Source organism: Ranitomeya variabilis, chromosome 3, assembly GCF_051348905.1.
Source record: "Ranitomeya variabilis isolate aRanVar5 chromosome 3, aRanVar5.hap1, whole genome shotgun sequence".
NCBI lineage: Eukaryota > Metazoa > Chordata > Amphibia > Anura > Dendrobatidae > Ranitomeya > Ranitomeya variabilis.
The window spans coordinates 256,327,498-256,347,521 of NC_135234.1; the positions used below are offsets into that span (position 1 = coordinate 256,327,498).

General features: G+C 42.4%; 1 protein-coding gene and 1 long non-coding RNA gene across 6 annotated transcripts in view; both read right to left on the reverse strand.

The window, feature by feature from the left end:
- Nucleotides 1-9,549, reverse strand: part of PARL (presenilin associated rhomboid like) — an 85,092-nt gene extending 75,543 nt beyond the window's left edge. Inside the window, exon 1 of one of the 5 annotated variants that reach the window (XM_077295412.1) lies at nucleotides 9,439-9,549. The gene's annotated coding sequence lies outside the window, so the exon portion shown is untranslated. Of the gene's footprint in view, nucleotides 1-5,854; nucleotides 6,045-7,559; nucleotides 7,928-9,277; nucleotides 9,405-9,438 lie in introns of those variants that run through there. The other 4 variants (XM_077295417.1, XM_077295416.1, XM_077295413.1 and 1 more) reach the window with 4 other exon arrangements.
- LOC143815803 (uncharacterized) overlaps nucleotides 1-20,024 on the reverse strand; it is a 397,662-nt gene that overhangs the window by 133,044 nt on the left and 244,594 nt on the right. The window lies entirely within an intron of this gene.

The window sequence follows — 20,024 nt, forward strand, 5'->3', positions numbered from 1 at the left end:
CCGCAGTTAAACAAAATGAACATGCGTTTTAAGTGTGTTTACACAGGTGTTTTTTTTAGCCTGGTTTAACCTAATAAATATAATTAAAAATGACGTGGGGTTTCCCCCTATATATTTTTTTTTTAAATAACCAGCCGACGTAAAGCACTTTATTTGCATAAAGACCCAAACTTCCCCTCGTTCACCAATTTTCTGAAAAAAAAAAAAAAAATCCCATATAGCATTGTATTGTAGCTGATTCTTTTTGTTAGGTAAAACATGTTTGTGCACAGGCAGAAAATGTTTTTTTTTTTTTTGTTTTGTTTTTTTTCACAAAAACCAGCAGCTGTGATCCCCTGCTGTAATGTCTGTATACTCTTTTGCTTCCTCCCCTGCCCAGGAGCTGTGGTATGATCAGACCAAGTCCCTGTACGGTCAGAAACAGCCATTACACAGCGAGTGAACCACCTAACAATATATTTAAATAAGGTTTTATTAGCACAATGATTAAAGAAAAAAAAAAAACTGGTAAAAAAGAGAAGATTTGTACAGAGAAAAAATGTGGAATCCCAGATTACATATAAAATGTAATTGTGTAATAGTTAAATTCCCAAGTTCCACCAGGAAACTAAATACTAAAGTAGAGACTATTTATATCCTACAAAAACATGATTGATAGCATGAAATCCCCTTACCAATTGGTTAAGAACCATTATGAATAAAGTCAGTGTTATAAGATATACGGTATATATAGTAATATCGCCACCTAGTGAGTAAAAGAAGAATCACATATCCATTTGTAAAGTGCCTTTAAAACAAAGACCATTTTTGTTTTTTTAGATATAAATGACATTATAGAGTATTTCAAGGTAGTTAACCCTATGCAGGTAAACTACAAGAATATTTAGACATATACAAGATGAAATACATAATTTTATGGTCCCATATAAGTTTTCTCAGTTGTTCATAGAAATAATTAGTTTTAAACCAGTGATAGTCCCTGCAAAGAAGTTCTCGGTAGTTTCAATATAGCCTTATAGTTATAATGATGTATGTTCACACTATGCAACTAACTATTAAGTTACAATTCTTATAATGGACTTGATTAGCAGTGTGATATGCCCTCCAACTGAAAGATGCTAATACTCACTAGGTGGCGCTATTCCCTATATAGGACCTTAACTGGAAAAACTGAAAATGACCTTGTGTCATTTTCCGAGACTGGTAGCATCTCCATTTTTGGTGATCTCGTGATTTTTTTTGCATGCTGAGCTGATGTTTTTAATACCATTTTGTTGCAGATATGATGTTTTGATCGCCCGTTATTGCATTTTAACCCCTTTACCCCCGAGGGTGGTTTGCATGTTAATGACCAAACCAATTTTTCCAATTCTGACCACTGTCCCTTTATGAGGCAATAACTCTGGAACGTTTCAATGGATCTCGGTGATTCTGACATATTGCACTTCATGTTTGTGGTAAAATTTCTTTGATATGACTTGCGATAATTTGTGGGCAAAAATGGGGAGAATGATGAGAGCCGTGTTCAGCACCCGGCACTGGGGAACAGCGCTTACAGTAACGCTTTTTCCCTGGCGCCCGTCCGTGTGCGTGTGGTATTGGTGCGGCACACGCATGCCACACGTGTGCTGCAAGTACTACACACACGGACACTGACATCTCCGGTACCGGAAATATCAGGACGTGTGAAAGAGGCCATATAGCGGGTTTTTATATTTTGCTGCTGTCACACACTAAAAGACGTTTTTTATTGCAAAAAATAGTTCTTGCATCACCATATTTTGAGAGCCATAATTTTTTCATATTTCGGCCAACAGAGTCATGTGAGGTCTCGTTATTTGCGGGACGAGTTGACCTTTTTATAGGTACCATTTTAGGGCACATGTCTTTTTTTGATCGCTTCTATTCCAATTTTTGGGAGGCAGAATGAACAAAAACCAGCTATTCATGAATTTCTATTGGGGGTGCATTTATACCGTTTAATGTGTGGTAAAATTGATAAGGCAGTTTATTCTTTGTGTTGGTGCGATTACAGCGATACCTCATTTACACTTTTTTTTAATGTTTTGGCGCTTTTATACGATAAAAACTATTTTATAGAAAAAATTATTTTTGCATCCCTTTGTTTCAAGCGCTATAACTTTTTTTATTTTTCTGCTGATGGAGCTGTATGGGGGCTTGTTTTAAGCAGTACCATGATTATTTTTATCATTCTTTGATCGCGTGTTATTCCACTCTTTGTTCGGCGGTACGATGATAAAGCATTGTTTTTTATGGTGTAAAGGGGTTAACTAGTGGGACAGCTTTATAGGTCGGGTCATTACGGACACGGTGATACTAAATGTGTGTACTTTTATTGTTTAGATTGTTTATTTCATTCAAATATTTATTTAGTGATAGAATATAGATTTTTTTATTATTTTTTAAAAATATTTTTAGAATTTAATTAAAAAAAATTTTTTTTTCTTTATTCAGAACTTTATTCTGACTTTTACACTTTGTCCCACTATGGGACAATCATTTTTTGCAGGCTGATTGCTTCTCTAGCATGCAGATGAAGCAGTATCTGCATGCTATGGAAGCTGTCAGCGCTGCACTCGATGCACTGAGAAAGACTTCCAGATCATACACTGCGCATGACCAGGAAGTTTCTTAGCTCTGGTAACCCGGATGTTGACATGACGACATCGGGTTACCATGGCAGTGATCGGGACCCCGCATCACGCCGTGGGGTCTCTGATGCAAAGGCACAGGGGCGGTCAGCCCCTGCACCAGCTTCTGAAATACTGTGATCGTGTCTGATTGCAGTATTTCGGGGGTTAAACTGCCGGGAGCTGTCTGTGACCATTCCTGGCACTTAGTGCCATGTGTCAGCTGTGAGAATTAGCTGACAACCGAGCGCTCACCCCCCGCGTGCACAGCCAATCGCAAAGACGTACTATCCCGTCCATGGTCAGACAGGCCCAGGTCACATGGACAGGATAGTAAGTCGGATGTCAGAGAGGGGTTAATGCAATGTTGGTGCCAACCAAAAAAAAAATTAATTCTGGCATTTTTACTTTTTTTCTCGTTACGCCGTTTAGCGATCGGGTGAATAATTTTTTTATATTGATAGATCGGGCAATTCTGAACCCGGCGATACCAAATAGGTGTATGTTTGATTTTGAAAGCGGCATTTAATGGGTTAACAGCTGCGAGTGGATCGCTATTCCACCCTCAGCTGTTCTGGGCACATGTCAGCTGTTCAAAACAGCTAACATATGCCAGAAAAGATGTGGGATCAGCATCGGAGCCCACATCAAAGGGGGAGACAAAACATGAGCCGTACTAGGACGACACGTCGTGAAGGGGTTAAGAGAACCTGTCAGCAGGATTTTGCTAAGTAAACTAGAGGCATTGTCATGTTGATGTTGCTACACTGATTAAAATGATACCTGAGGGTGAATAAGCTTGTAATCAGTGTTAGGGCTGTCCCCCACGTCCAGATAATTCCGGTACCGGAATAAATCGGTACCGGAGTTATCCGTGTCCCGTGTGCCTGGGAACTCACGGAGGCCATACCTGCGGCACACGTGTGCCGCCCGTATGGCGAGTGGGTACCACACGGAGCGTGTGGTACCCACTCTGCATGGTGCTGAAGCTGCGATTCATATCATCCCTGCAGCAACGTTTGCTGTAGAGAAAATATGAAGAATAGTGTTTAAAATAAAGATCCATGTGTCCGCCGCCCCCCCCACCCCCTGTGCGCCCCCCCCGCTGGTCAGAAAATACTTCCCCGCTCCCTCGCTGCTTCCTGGTCTGGCCGCGGCTTCTCCTGCATGCGGTCACGTGGGCCCGATCATTTACAGTCATGAATATGTGGCTCCACCTCCCATAGGGGCGGAGCCGACTATTCATGATTGTAAATGATCGGCCCCACGTGACCGCATACAGTAGGAGGCGCGGCCAGACCAGGAAGGAGCGAGGGAGGCGGGTAAGTATATTCTGACCAGCGGGGGGGCGCACAGGGGGTGGGGGGGCGGCGGACACATGGATCTTTATTTTTAACACTATTCTTCATATTTTCTCTATAGCAAACGCTGCTACAGGGAAGATATGAATACCGGCTTCAGCACCATGTGGGGGGGGACAGCGCTTACTGTAGCGCTGTCTCCTGCACGCACACGGACCCCAGACGGAGAATGTCCGTGTGAGGTCCGTGTTTTACGCGGACCCATTGACTCTATTGGGTCCGTGTAAAACGTGCGCTCCCACGAACACTGACATGTCTCCGTGTTTGGCACACGGAGACACGGTCCGCAAAAAATCAATGACATCTGCACAGATGCATTGATTTTTATGGGTCTACGTGTGTCAGTGTCTCCGGTACGTGAGGAAACTGTCACCTCATGTACCGGAGCCACTGACGTGTGAAACCGGCCTTAGGGCAAGTTCACACAGGGCATTTTTGCTGCTTTTTTTATGCTAATTTTCAGCTGCTTTTTACATTACCAGCAAAGCCGATGAGATTTCAGAAATCTCATACACACACATTGGGTTTTTGTGTGATCAGTGTTTTGTGCTTTGCAGCATTTTTTTTTTACATAGGGCATGCCACTTCTTTCAGCGTTTTCTACCCATTGACTTGAATGGGGGGGTCCAACATTACAGTGACACACTGTCATGTGCAAGACAGCGCGGCAAACACCATTTCTGATCGGTGGGGAAATCCTCCCCACCAGTCACAGTGCCGCGGTTCCCACGCTGTCAGAAGACAGCGGGAGCTCTCAGCTGTGATCGGAGGTATAAACTTCACCTCCGATCACTGGTGTCAGCTGATGGGACTACTGCCCCCATCACCTGACACCTACAGCCACTAATTACAGTGAGAACAGGAGCGGCGGATGGGAGTTTTCATCTGCCTTTCTTGTGCTATAAATAATTTAAATTAAAGGGCTCATTTCCACTGGCGAGAGACAAATCGGTCCGTAATCTGGACCGAAAAAAGGGATGTAGCGTATGCGATTGTCATGCGAGTGTAATGCGAGTGCAATGCGATTTTTAATCGCACCATCCGTTTTACATCCGTATGACATCCGTATGCAATCCGTTTTTTTTCTCTGCAACTATTTTTAGACAGTCATTTACAGGACCATGGACAGTGTTCTAGGCCACAGAATGGTGATGTATCTGTAAAAAACGGACGGAATACGGATGGTCCGTATTCCGTCCGTTTTTTTTCTCGCACCCATTGACTTGCATTGGCGAGTCTCGTCCGAGACTCGCAGCATGCTGCGATTTTTTTCTCAGTCCGATTTCGGCTGAGAAAAAAAAATCGCAAATGAAAAGACACCTATTGAATAACATTGGTCCGAGTGCAATCCGATTTTTTATCGGATTGCACTCGTCCGTTTTCCTCGCCAGTGGAAATGAGCCTTAATTTTGATAACCAGCCAGACAAAACTCACAGCTGGGAGCTTCAGCAAGGCTAGTTATCAAGAATAGAGGGGTCCTCACGCTTTTTTTTTTTTTTAATTTAAAGGGAATCTGTCACCCCCAAAATCGTGGGTGAGGTAAGGATCCGTCTTTTCAACATTTTGACGGATTGTGACTGATTGTAAAAAACGGAAGTGTGAAAGAGGTCTAATGTATCTATTCATACTATCTACAGGAAGTTGTTTTTTTTTCTCTGTGTGCACTCAACTTTATTGGCATGCACAAAGAGAAAAAAAAACGCAAGAAAAAAAATGCGGCAAAACTGCACAAAAAAATGCACCACCTAAACCTGCGGTTTTGGCGCGGTTTCTTTCCTACCAAGATGATCAGGTTTTGCTGCAGAGAAAAAACACAACAAAAACGGCCTGTGTGAACTTACCCTTAGATGTTTTCAGTTAATGATATGCTCATAATCTGAGACGTGCCTGTAGGAAGAGTCTAATCTTCCTGCTCTAAGCCAGAGAAACCAAGAAAAGACCTACCCACAGGCCGCCCCGAAGCACAAACATGTTCCTCATCATAGAGGCAGAAAGCGAGACAGACCATGTGCTTTGGGGCAGACTGTGGGCAGTTCTCATCTTGGTTTCTCTGGCCTAAAGCATGAAGATACGACTAGAGTCCCGCCCCGGAGAACAAGCATCTCATTAACTCAAAACTCCTAACACTGATTACACAAGAACCACAAGACAGATTTCTTCACCCAAGGTATCATTTTAATCAGGGTAACAACGCCAACAAGACAATGCCTCTAGTTTACTTAACAAAATCCAGCTGACAGGTTCACTTTAACCCCTTTCTGCCAGCTGACGGAATAGTACGTCAGCTGGCAGATCCCCTGCTTTGAGGTGGGCTCCGGCGGTGAACCCACCTCAAAGCCGCGACATGTCAGCTGTTTTGTACAGCTGACATGTGCGCGCAATGAGCGCGAGCGGAATCGCGATCCGCCTGCGCCCATTAACTAGTTAAATGCCGCCGTCAAGCGCTGACAGCGGCATTTAACTAGCACTCCCGGCCACGCGGCCGGAAGTGCTCGCACCACTGACCCCCGTCACATGATCGGGGGTCAGCGGTGCATTGCCATAACAACCAGAGGTCTCCTTGAGACCTCTATGGTTGTTGATGGCCGATTGCTTTGAGCGCCACCCTGTGGTCGGCGCTCAAAGTACACCTGGATTTCTGCTACATAGAGGTGATCTGTACTTCACCTCTAGGTAGCAGAGCCGATCGAGTTGTGCATGCTTCTAGCCTCCTATGGAGGCTATTGAAGCATGCCAAAATTTTAAAAAAATGTGTTTAAAAATATAAAAAAAATAAAAAATATATAAAAGTTCAAATCACCCCCCTTTCGCCCCAATGAAAATAAAACAATTAATAACAAATCAAACCTACACATATTTGGTATTGCCGCGTTCAGAATCGCCCGATCTATCAATAAAAACAAAGGATTAACCTGACCGCTAAATGGCGTAGCGAGAAAAAAAAATCAAAACGCCAAAATTACGTTTTTTTGGTCGCCGCGACATTGCATTAAAATGCAATAACGGGCGATCAAAAGAGCGTATCTACGCCAAAATGGTATCATTAAAAACGCCAGCTTGGCACACAAAAAATAAGCCCTCACCTGACCCCAGATCACGAAAATTGGAGACGCTACGGGTATCGGAAAATCTCGCAATTTTTTTTTTTTTTAGCAAACTTTGGAATTTTGTTTCACCACTTAGATAAAAAATAACCTAGACATGTTAGGTGTCTATGAATTCGTAATGACCTGGAGAATCATAATGGCAGGTTAGTTTTAGCATTTAGTGAACCTAGCAAAAAAGCCAAGTGTGAGATTGCACTTTTTTTGCAATTTCATCACACTTGGAATTTTTTTCCCGTTTTCTGTTACACGGCATGGTAAAACCAATGGTATAGTTCAAAAGTACATCTCGTCCCACAAAAAATAAGCCCTCACATGGCCATATTGACGGAAAAATAAAAAAGTTATGGCTCTGGGAAGGAGGGGAGCGAAAAACGAACACGGAAAAACGGAAAAAGCTCCGGGGGTGAAGGGGTTAAGCAATTTTAATAGCATTGCTCACCTTGCTTCTATTCATCTGGTTCGTCAGATCCTAATAGACCCATCTTCTGCCCATCAAACCATTCAATAGGGTCCTGCGGTTCACGCTGGAACGTACACCACTATGATGATGCATCATATCTCTGTGACATATGCATTCCACGCTGGAATGTAAGCCGGAACGCTAGAGGTGGCTGGTACTTGCGGATCTGAAGCACGCGTCATCATGGATGCACGCCGGGCAGAAGTTCCTCAAGAAGCAACAGGAAGCCTAGAGCCCCCTACAGAGGAATAGTGCAACACACAGGAACACCCAGCTCAACTGTATGCTGAGGAACCTCTTCCAGAGGTATCAGCCCGGCTCTGTCACATGATTAAAGGGAACCTGTCACCTGAATTTGGCGGGACCGGTTTTGGGTCATATGGGCGGGGTTTTCGGGTGTTTGATTCACCCTTTCCTTACTCGCTGGCTGCATGCTGGCCGCAATATTGGATTGAAGTTCATTCTCTGTCCTCCGGAGTACACGCCAGCGCAAGGCAATATTGCCCATATGACCCAAAACCGGTCCCGCCGAATTCAGGTGACAGGTTTCCTTTTAAGGAAGGTATGGAACCTCCCCCTTCAAACTCACAAAGACCTCCATTAGTAAGTACTTTCTTCGCGTTGCGCATGTGTTCCTGATAGGGACAGGAAAAACTGGTGGGTGGTTGTCGGGAGGGGCTATTTGACCTCTTTTGCTTTCCTGTCCCTATCAAAGATAAGGACTACCTCCTGGTGGAGATGTCAGGAGGGACATCCTGGAAAATGTGTTTGCAAGAGACATGTCGGCTATAGCCACACACAGCCATAGAGTTTGCTGGATATAGCCACAAACAGAGAGCCACACAGCCACAGAGAGCCCCGGCTATAGCCGCACACACAGCCACAGAGAGCACCGGATATAGCCACACACAGCCACAGAGAGCACCGGATATAGCCACACACACAGCCACAGAGAGCACCGGATATAGCCACACACACAGCCACAGAAAGTGCCGGTATAGCCACACACACAGCCACAGAGTGTGCCGGATATAGCCACACACAGCCACAGAAAGTGCCGGTATAGCCACACACACAGCCACAGAGTGTGCCGGATAGAGCCGCACACACCGTATCCAGTTCAAATTACTAATACTGACCTACAAAGCCGTCCATAACCTGTCTCCTCCATATATCTCTGAACTAATCTCCATATACCTTCCCTCACGTAATCGCCGGTCCTCCCAAGACCTCCTTCTCTTCTCTACACTTATTCGCTCCTCACCCTACTGCCTCCATGACTTCTCCAGAATATCCCCATCCTCTGGAATTCTTTGCCCCAACATGTCTGATTATCAACCACATTCGGATCCTTCAGACAGAACCTGAAAACCCACCTCTTCAGGAAAGCCTACAGCCTCCACACACCCTGCTGCCGCCTCACCACTACCGGAGCTCCTGCAACCCCCAACCTACTGTCTCCTTCCCCTCCATCCTGTAGAATGTAAGCCCGCCAGGGCAGGGTCCTCGCCCCTCTGTATCAGGCTGTCATTGGTAGTTTTGTTTACTGTAAGTGATATCTGTAATTGGTATGTAACCCCGTCTCATGTACAGCACCATGGAATCAATGGTGCTTTATAAATAATAATAATAGTCACAGAGCGCCGGATATAGCCGCACACAGCCACAGAGAGGCTTCCTGCCCTTCAAATAATCACCTCCAAGAAACCCAGGAGCTATGTACAGGGCAGGTCCTGCAGCCAACACGGCTGCTACTACAGGAACACATGGGCAGGCGGCACACAATGATGCCAAGTGACGGGCACACATAGCCAGCCCCATGTGTGCCCACTACATTAGGGGAACCTCAGTCACTTACCAGGGGAATTCAGCCAATAGGAGGACGGAAAATGCTGAATCCTAGTGCTCAAAAGGACCTTTCATGATGTCACGATCATGTGATCCGTCACATGTGTAGGTGGAGTCAGACTTCACATTGTACAGTGGAGGCATTTCACATAGTTCCAAAAGTGAGAGGATAATACAACTCTGTGCGCTGCGTGATCATGACACGGCTCTGCACTGTATGCCTTTATATATATATATATATACAGCTCTGCACTGTATGCCTTATATGTCTTTATATATACAGCTATGTATATACAGCTCTGCACTGTATGCCTTATATGTCTTTATATATACAGCTATGTATATACAGCTGTGCACTGTATGCCTCATATGTATATATACAGCTATGTATATACAGCTCTGCTCTGTATGCCTTATATGTCTTTATATATATATATATATACAGCTCTGCACTGTATGCCTTATATGTCTTTATATATACAGCTATGTATATACAGCTCTGCACTGTATGCCTTATATGTCTTTATATATACAGCTATGTATATACAGCTGTGCACTGTATGCCTCATATGTATATATACAGCTATGTATATACAGCTCTGCTCTGTATGCCTTATATGTCTTTATATATATATATATATACAGCTCTGCACTGTATGCCTTATATGTCTTTATATATACAGCTATGTATATACAGCTCTGCACTGTATGCCTTATATGTCTTTATATATACAGCTATGTATATACAGCTGTGCACTGTATGCCTCATATGTATATATACAGCTATGTATATACAGCTCTGCTCTGTATGCCTTATATGTCTTTATATATATATATATATACAGCTCTGCACTGTATGCCTCATATGTATTTATATATACAGCTATGTATATACAGCTCTTCACTGTATGCCTTATATGTCTTTATATATATATATATACAGCTATGTATATACAGCTCTGCACTGTATGCCTTATATGTATTTATATATATATACAGCTATATATATACAGCTCTGCACTGTATGCCTTATATGTATGTATATATATACAGCCATGTATATACAGCACTTCACTGTATGCCTTATATGTATTTATATATACAGCCATGTATATACAGCACTTCACTGTATGCCTTATATGTATTTATATATACAGCTATGTATATACAGCTCTTCACTGTATGCCTTATATGTATATATACAGCTATATATATACAGCTCTGCACTGTATGCCTTATATGTATTTATATATACAGCTATGTATATACAGCTCTGCACTGTATGCCTTATATGTATTTATATATACAGCTATGTATATACAGCTCTGCACTGTATGCCTCATATGTATTTATATATACAGCTATGTATATACAGCTCTGCACTGTATGCCTCATGTATATATACAGCTATATATATACAGCTCTGCACTGTATGCCTCATATGTATTTATATATACAGCTATGTATATACAGCTCTTCACTGTATGCCTTATATGTATATATACAGCTATATATATACAGCTCTGCACTGTATGCCTTATATGTATTTATATATACAGCTATATATATACAGCTCTGCACTGTATGCCTCATATGTATTTATATATACAGCTATGTATATACAGCTCTTCACTGTATGCCTTATATGTATATATACAGCTATATATATACAGCTCTGCACTGTATGCCTTATATGTATTTATATATACAGCTATGTATATACAGCTCTGCACTGTATGCCTCATATGTATTTATATATACAGCTATGTATATACAGCTCTGCACTGTATGCCTCATGTATATATACAGCTATATATATACAGCTCTGCACTGTATGCCTCATATGTATTTATATATACAGCTATGTATATACAGCTCTTCACTGTATGCCTTATATGTATATATACAGCTATATATATACAGCTCTGCACTGTATGCCTTATATGTATTTATATATACAGCTATATATATACAGCTCTGCACTGTATGCCTCATATGTATTTATATATACAGCTATGTATATACAGCTCTGCACTGTATGCCTCATATGTATTTATATATACAGCTATGTATATACAGCTCTTCACTGTATGCCTTATATGTATATATACAGCTATATATATACAGCTCTGCACTGTATGCCTTATATGTATTTATATATACAGCTATGTATATACAGCTCTTCACTGTATGCCTCATATGTATTTATATATACAGCTATGTATATACAGCTCTGCACTGTATGCCTCATATGTATATATACAGCTATATATATACAGCTCTGCACTGTATGCCTCATATGTATTTATATATACAGCTATGTATATACAGCTCTTCACTGTATGCCTCATATGTATTTATATATACAGCTATGTATATACAGCTCTTCACTGTATGCCTTATATGTATATATACAGCTATATATATACAGCTCTGCACTGTATGCCTTATATGTATTTATATATACAGCTATGTATATACAGCTCTTCACTGTATGCCTCATATGTATATATACAGCTATATACAGTGCCTACAAGTAGTATTCAACCCCCTGCAGATTTAGCAGGTTTACACATTTGGAGTTAACTTGGCATTGTGACATTTGGACTGTAGATCAGCCTGGAAGTGTGAAATGCACTGCAGCAAAAAAGAATGTTATTTCTTTGTTTGTTTGTTTTTTTAAATTGGGAAAAGTTTTTTCAGAGGGTCATTTATTATTCAACCCCTCAACCCACCAGAATTCTGTTTGGTTCCCCTAAAGTATTAAGAAGTAGTTCAGGCACAAAGAACAATGAGCTTCACATGTTTGGATTAATTATCTCTTTTTCCAGCCTTTTCTGACTATTTAAGACCCTCCCCAAACTTGTGAACAGCACTCATACATGGTCAACATGGGAAAGACAAAGGAGCATTCCAAGGCCATCAGAGACAAGATCGTGGAGGGTCACAAGGCTGGCAAGGGGTACAAAACCCTTTCCAAGGAGTTGGGCCTACCTGTCTCCACTGTTGGGAGCATCATCCGGAAGTGGAAAGCTTATGGAACTACTGTTAGCCTTCCGCGGCCTGGACAGCCTTTGAAAGTTTCCTCCCGTGCCGAGGCCAGGCTTGTCCGAAGAGTCAAGGCTAACCCAAAGACAACAAGGAAGGAGCTCCGGGAAGATCTCATGGCAGTGGGGACATTGGTTTCAGTCAATACCATAAGTAACGTACTCCACCGCAATGGTCTCCGTTCCAGACGAGCCCGTAAGGTACCTTTACCTTCAAAGCGTCATGTCAAGGCTCGTCTACAGTTTGCTCATGATCACTTGGAGGACTCTGAGACTGACTGGTTCAAGGTTCTCTGGTCTGATGAGACCAAGATTGAGATCTTTGGTGCCAACCACACACGTGACGTTTGGAGACTGGATGGCACTGCATACGACCCCAAGAATACCATCCCTACAGTCAAGCATTTTGGTGGCAGCATCATGCTGTGGGGCTGTTTCTCAGCCAAGGGGCCTGGCCATCTGGTCCGCATTCATGGGAAGATGGATAACACGGCCTACCTGGAGATTTTGGCCAAGAACCTCCACTCCTCCATCAAGGATCTTAAGATGGGTCGTCATTTCATCTTTCAACAAGACAATGACCCAAAGCACACAGCCAAGAAAACCAAGGCCTGGTTCAAGAGGTAAAAAATCAAGGTGTTGCAGTGGCCTAGTCAGTCTCCTGACCTTAACCCAATTGAAAACTTGTGGAAGGAGCTCAAGATTAAAGTCCACATGAGACACCCAAAGAACCTAGATAACTTGGAGAAGATCTGCATGGAGGAGTGGGCCAAGATAACTCCAGAAACCTGTGCCGGCCTGATCAGGTCTTAGAAAAGACGATTATTAGCTGTAATTGCAAACAAAGGTTATTCCACAAAATATTAAACCTAGGGGTTGAATAATAATTGACCCACACTTTTATGTTTAAAATTTATAAAAATTTAACTGAGCAACAAAACTTTTTGGTTTGTAAGATTTATGCATCTGTTAATAAATCCTGCTCTTGTTTGAAGTTTGAAGGCTCTAACTTATTTGCATCTTATTAAACCTGCTAAATCTGCAGGGGGTTGAATACTACTTGTAGGCACTGTATATACAGCTCTGCACTGTATGCCTTATATGTATTTATATATACAGCTATGTATATACAGCTCTGCACTGTATGCCTCATATGTATATATACAGCTATATATATACAGCTCTGCACTGTATGCCTTATATGTATTTATATATACAGCTATGTATATACAGCTCTTCACTGTATGCCTCATATGTATATATACAGCTATATATATATACAGCTCTGCACTGTATGCCTTATATGTATTTATATATACAGCTATGTATATACAGCTCTGCACTGTATGCCTCATATGTATTTATATATACAGCTATGTATATACAGCTCTTCACTGTATGCCTCATATGTATTTATATATACAGCTATGTATATACAGCTCTGCACTGTATGCCTCATATGTATATATACAGCTATATATATACAGCTCTGCACTGTATGCCTCATATGTATTTATATATACAGCTATGTATATACAGCTCTTCACTGTATGCCTTATATGTATATATACAGCTATATATATACAGCTCTGCACTGTATGCCTTATATGTATTTATATATACAGCTATATATATATATATATATATATATATATATATATATACAGCTCTGCACTGTATGCCTTATATGTATTTATATATATATATATACAGCTATATATATATATATATATATATATATACAGCTATATATATACAGCTCTGCACTGTATGCCTTATATGTATTTATATATACAGCTATATATATATATATATATATATATATATATACAGCTCTGCACTGTATGCCTTATATGTATTTATATATATATATATATATATATATATATATATATATATATATATATATATATATATACAGTTAGGTCCATATATATTTGGACAGAGACAACATTTTTCTAGTTTTGGTTATAGACATTGCCACAATGAATTTTAAACAAAACAATTCAGATGCAGTTGAAGTTCAGACTTTCAGCTTTCATTTGAGGGTATCCACATTAAAATCGGATGAAGGGTTTAGGAGTTTCAGCTCCTTAACATGTGCCACCCTGTTTTTAAAAGGACCAAAAGTAATTGGACAGATTCAATAATTTTAAATAAAATGTTCATTTTTAGTACTTGGTTGAAAACCCTTTGTTGGCAATGACTGCCTGAAGTCTTGAACTCATGGACATCACCAGACGCTGTGTTTCCTCCTTTTTGAAGCTCTGCCAAGCCTTCACTGCAGTGGTTTTCAGTTGCTGTTTGTTTGTGGGCCTTTCTGTCTGAAGTTTAGTCTTTAACAAGTGAAATGCATGCTCAATTTGGTTGAGATCAGGTGACTGACTTGGCCATTCAAGAATATTCCACTTCTTTGATTTAATTAACTCCTGGGTTGCTTTGGCTTCATGTTTTGGGTCATTGTCCATCTGTAGTATAAAATGACGACCAATCAGTTTGGCTGCATTTGGCTGGATCTGAGCACGCAGTATGTCTCTGAATACCTCAGAATTCATTCGGCTGCTTCTGTCCTGTGTCACATCATCAATAAACACTAGTGACCCAGTGCCACTGGCAGCCATGCATGCCCAAGCCATCACACTGCCTCCGCCATGTTTTACAGATGATGTTGTATGCTTTGGATCATGAGCTGTACCACGCCTTCGCCATACTTTTCTCTTTCCATCATTCTGGTAGAGGTTGATCATGGTTTCATCTGTCCAAAGAATGTTCTTCCAGAACTGTGCTGGCTTTTTTAGATGTTTTATAGCAAAGTCCAGTCTAGCCTTTTTATTCTTGATTCTTATGAGTGGCTTGCACCGTGCAGTGAACCCTCTGTAGTTACTTTCATGCAGTCTTCTCTTTATGGTAGATTTGGATATTGATACGCCGACCTCCTGGAGAGTGTTGTTCACTTGGTTGGCTGTTGTGAAGGGGTTTCTCTTCACCATGGAGATTATTCTGCGATCATCCACCACTGTTGTCTTCCGTGGACGCCCAGGTCTTTTTGCATTGATGAGTTCACCAGTGCTTTCTTTCTTTCTCAGGATGTACCAAACTGTAGATTTTGCCACTCCTAATATTGTAGCAATTTCTCGGCTTGTTTTTTTCTGTTTTCGCAGCTTAAGGATGGCTTGTTTCACTTGCATGGAGAGCTCCTTTGACCGCATGTTTACTTCACAGCAAAACCTTCCAAATGCAAGCACCACATCTCAAATCAACTCCAGGCCTTTTATCTGCTTAATTGAGAATGACATAACAAAGGGATTGCCCACACCTGTTCATGAAATAGCCTTGGAGTCAATTGTCCAATTACTTTTGGTCCCTTTAAAAACAGGGTCGCACATGTTAAGGAGCTGAAACTCCTAAACCCTTCATCCAATTTTATTGTGGATACCCTCAAATGAAAGCTGAAAGTCTGAACTTCAACTGCATCTGAATTGTTTTGTTTAAAATTCATTGTGGTAATGTCTATAACCAAAATTAGAAAAATGTTGTCTCTGTCCAAATATATATGGACCTAACTGTATATATATATATATATATATGTCATGATTCCCCAATGGCATGGGAACATAAGAAACACAAAATAACAGACTAGCCCTCGGGTGATGGAAACTCAAGCTGACCGTGACCTAAATCTACCACACAACTAACAGTAGCCAGGAAGCATTCCTACGGCTGCCTAGATGCCATGCGCCAGCCAGAGAACTAACTACGCCTGGAAGAGGAAGGAACAGACCTGGCTTACCTCTAGTGAAATTCCCCAAAGATGATAGTAGCCCCCACATATATTAACGGTGAGTTCAGAGGAAAAGACATACACAGTATGAAGGTAGATTTAGCAAAGCGAGGTCCACTTACTAGATAGAGGAAGGATACAAAAGAGGACTTCACGGTCAGCTGAAAAACCCTTTCAAAAACCCATCCTGAAATTACTTTAAGACTCCTGTGTCAACTCATGACACAGGAGTGGCAATTTCAGTCCACAAGAGCTTCCAGTAACAGGAAATGACAAACTGTAAACTGGACAAAAAATACAAAACAAAAAGGACACGAGTCCACTTAGCTGATCAGCAGACTGGTAGCAGGAACATGCAACTGAAAGACTCAGGTTACAATGATGACCGGCAAGGAAGTGACTGGAGAGCAAGGCTAAATAGGGAACTCCCAAAACTGATGGAAGCAGGTGAGCTGAGGCAGAAAAGAACACACAAGTCTCCAGTACCACCAGCCACCACTAGGGGAGCCCAAAAAGCGGATCACAACAGTACCCCCCCCTTAAGGAGGGGGCACCGAACCCTCACAAGAACCGCCAGGGCGACCTGGATGAGCCCTATGAAAGGCACGAACCAAATCCGAGGCATGAACATCAGAGGCAGTTACCCAAGAATTATCTTCCTGACCATAGCCCTTCCATTTAACCAGATACTGGAGTCTCCGTCTGGAAATACGGGAGTCCAAGATCTTCTCTATAACGTACTCCAATTCACCCTCAACCAGCACAGGAGCAGGAGGCTCAGCAGAAGGAACCACCGGCACCTCGTATCTCCGCAACAACAACCGATGGAACACATTATGGATAGCGAAAGATGCCGGGAGGTCCAAACGAAAGGAAACAGGGTTAATAATCTCCAAAATCCTATAGGGACCGATGAACCGAGGCTTAAATTTAGGAGAAGAAACCCTCATTGGGACAAAACGGGAAGACAACCACACCAAGTCCCCAACACGAAGGCGAGGACCAACCCGACGCTGGCGGTTAGCAAACCGCTGAGTCCTCTCCTGGGACAAATTCAAATTGTCCACCACTTGTTCCCAAATCCGATACAACCGATCCACCACAGCATCTACTCCAGGACAATCCGAAGACTCCGCCTGACCAGAAGAAAAACGGGGATGAAACCCCGAATTGCAAAAGAAAGGGGAAACCAAAGTGGCCGAACTAGCCCGATTATTAAGAGCAAACTCCGCCAACGGCAAAAAGGCAACCCAATCATCCTGATCCGCAGACACAAAACACCTCAAATACGTCTCCAAAGTCTGATTAGTTCGCTCCGTCTGGCCATTAGTCTGAGGATGGAAGGCAGACGAAAAAGACAAATCAATGCCCAACCTGGCACAGAATGCCCGCCAAAATCTAGAAACGAACTGGGTACCCCTATCAGAAACGATATTTTCAGGAATACCATGCAAGCGAACCACATTTTGAAAAAACAAAGGAACCAACTCAGACGAGGAAGGCAACTTCGGCAATGGCACCAAATGAACCATCTTAGAAAAACGGTCACACACCACCCAGATAACAGACATCCTCTGAGAGACAGGAAGATCAGAAATAAAGTCCATCGAGATGTGCGTCCAAGGCCTCTTCGGAATAGGCAAGGGCAACAACAACCCGCTAGCCCTAGAACAACAAGGCTTGGCCTGAGCACACACATCACAAGACTGCACAAAAACACGCACATCTCGAGACAGAGATGGCCACCAGAAGGATCTAGCCACCAAATCCCTGGTACCAAAAATTCCAGGATGACCCGCCAGCGTAGAAGAATGAACCTCCGAGATGACTCTACTGGTCCAATCATCAGGAACAAACAGTCTACCAGGTGGACAACGATCAGGTCTATCCGCCTGAAACTCTTGCAAAGCACGTCGCAGATCTGGGGAAATAGCGGATAATATCACCCCATCCTTAAGGATACCTGTAGGTTCCGAATCACCAGGGGAATCAGGCTCAAAACTCCTAGAAAGGGCATCTGCCTTCACATTCTTAGAACCTGGTAGATATGAGACCACAAAATTAAACCGAGAGAAAAACAACGACCAGCACGCCTGTCTAGGATTCAGGCGCCTGGCAGACTCAAGATAAATCAGATTCTTGTGATCAGTCAAAACCACCACCTGATGTCTAGCACCCTCAAGCCAATGACGCCACTCCTCAAATGCCCACTTCATGGCCAAAAGCTCCCGATTACCGACATCATAATTTCTTTCGGCGGCAGAAAATTTTCGAGAAAAGAACGCACAAGGTCTCATCACCGAGCAATCGGAACTTTTCTGCGACAAAACCGGAACGATCTCGGAAGCATCGACCTCAACCTGAAAGGGGAGAGAGACATCAGGCTGGCGCAACACAGGGGCAGACGAAAAGCGGCGCTTAAGTTCCCGAAAGGCCTCCACAGCGGCAGAGGACCAATTGGCAACATCAGCACCCTTCTTAGTCAAATCCGTAAGAGGCTTAGCAACACCAGAAAAACCAGTTATAAATCGACGATAAAAATTAGCAAAGCCCAAGAACTTCTGAAGACCCTTTAGAGAAGTAGGCTGCGTCCAGTCACAAATAGCCCGAACCTTGACAGGGTCCATCTCAACAGAAGAAGGGGAAAAAATGTACCCCAAAAAGGAAATCTTTTGAACCCCAAAAACACACTTAGAACCCTTTACACACAGAGAATTCTCCCGCAAGACCTGAAAAACCCTCCTGACCTGCTGAACATGAGACTCCCAGTCCTCAGAAAAAATCAAAATATCGTCCAAATACACAATCATAAATTTATCCAGATATTCACGGAAAATATCATGCATAAAGGACTGAAAAACTGAAGGTGCATTAGAAAGGCCGAAAGGCATTACTAAATACTCAAAGTGGCCCTCAGGCGTATTAAATGCGGTTTTCCACTCATCCCCTTGCTTAATTCGCACCAAATTATACGCCCCACGGAGATCAATCTTGGAGAACCACTTAGCCCCCCTTATGCGAGCAAACAAATCAGTAAGCAGCGGCAACGGATACTGATATTTGACAGTAATTTTATTCAGGAGTCGATAATCAATACAAGGCCTCAGCGAGCCATCCTTTTTAGAGACAAAGAAAAACCCAGCTCCTAAAGGTGATGAAGAAGGACGAATATGTCCCTTTTCCAGGGACTCCTTAACATACTCTCGCATGGCAGCATGCTCAGGTACAGATAGGTTAAACAAATGACCCTTTGGAAATTTACTGCCTGGAATCAGATCTATGGCGCAATCACACTCTCTGTGGGGAGGGAGAGAACCAATTTTAGGCTCTTCAAAAATATCCCCAAAATCCGACAAAAATGCCGGAACCTCAGAGGGAATAGATGACGAGATAGAAACCAAAGGTATGTCCCCATGAGCCCCCCGACATCCCCAGCTTAACACTGACATAGTTTTCCAGTCCAGTACTGGGTTATGAGATTGCAACCATGGTAATCCAAGCACTAACACATCATGTAAATTATGCAACACGAGGAAGTGAATCATCTCCTGATGGTCTGGAGTCATACGCATAGTCACTTGCGTCCAGAACTGTGGTCTATTACAAGCCAGCGGTGTAGAATCAATACCCTTCAGAGGTATAGGAACTTCCAGAGGCTCCAAATCAAATCCACAGCGCCTGGCGAAGGACCAATCCATGAGACTCAGAGCGGCGCCAGAGTCCACATAGGCATCCACGGTAATAACTGATAATGAACAAATCAGAGTT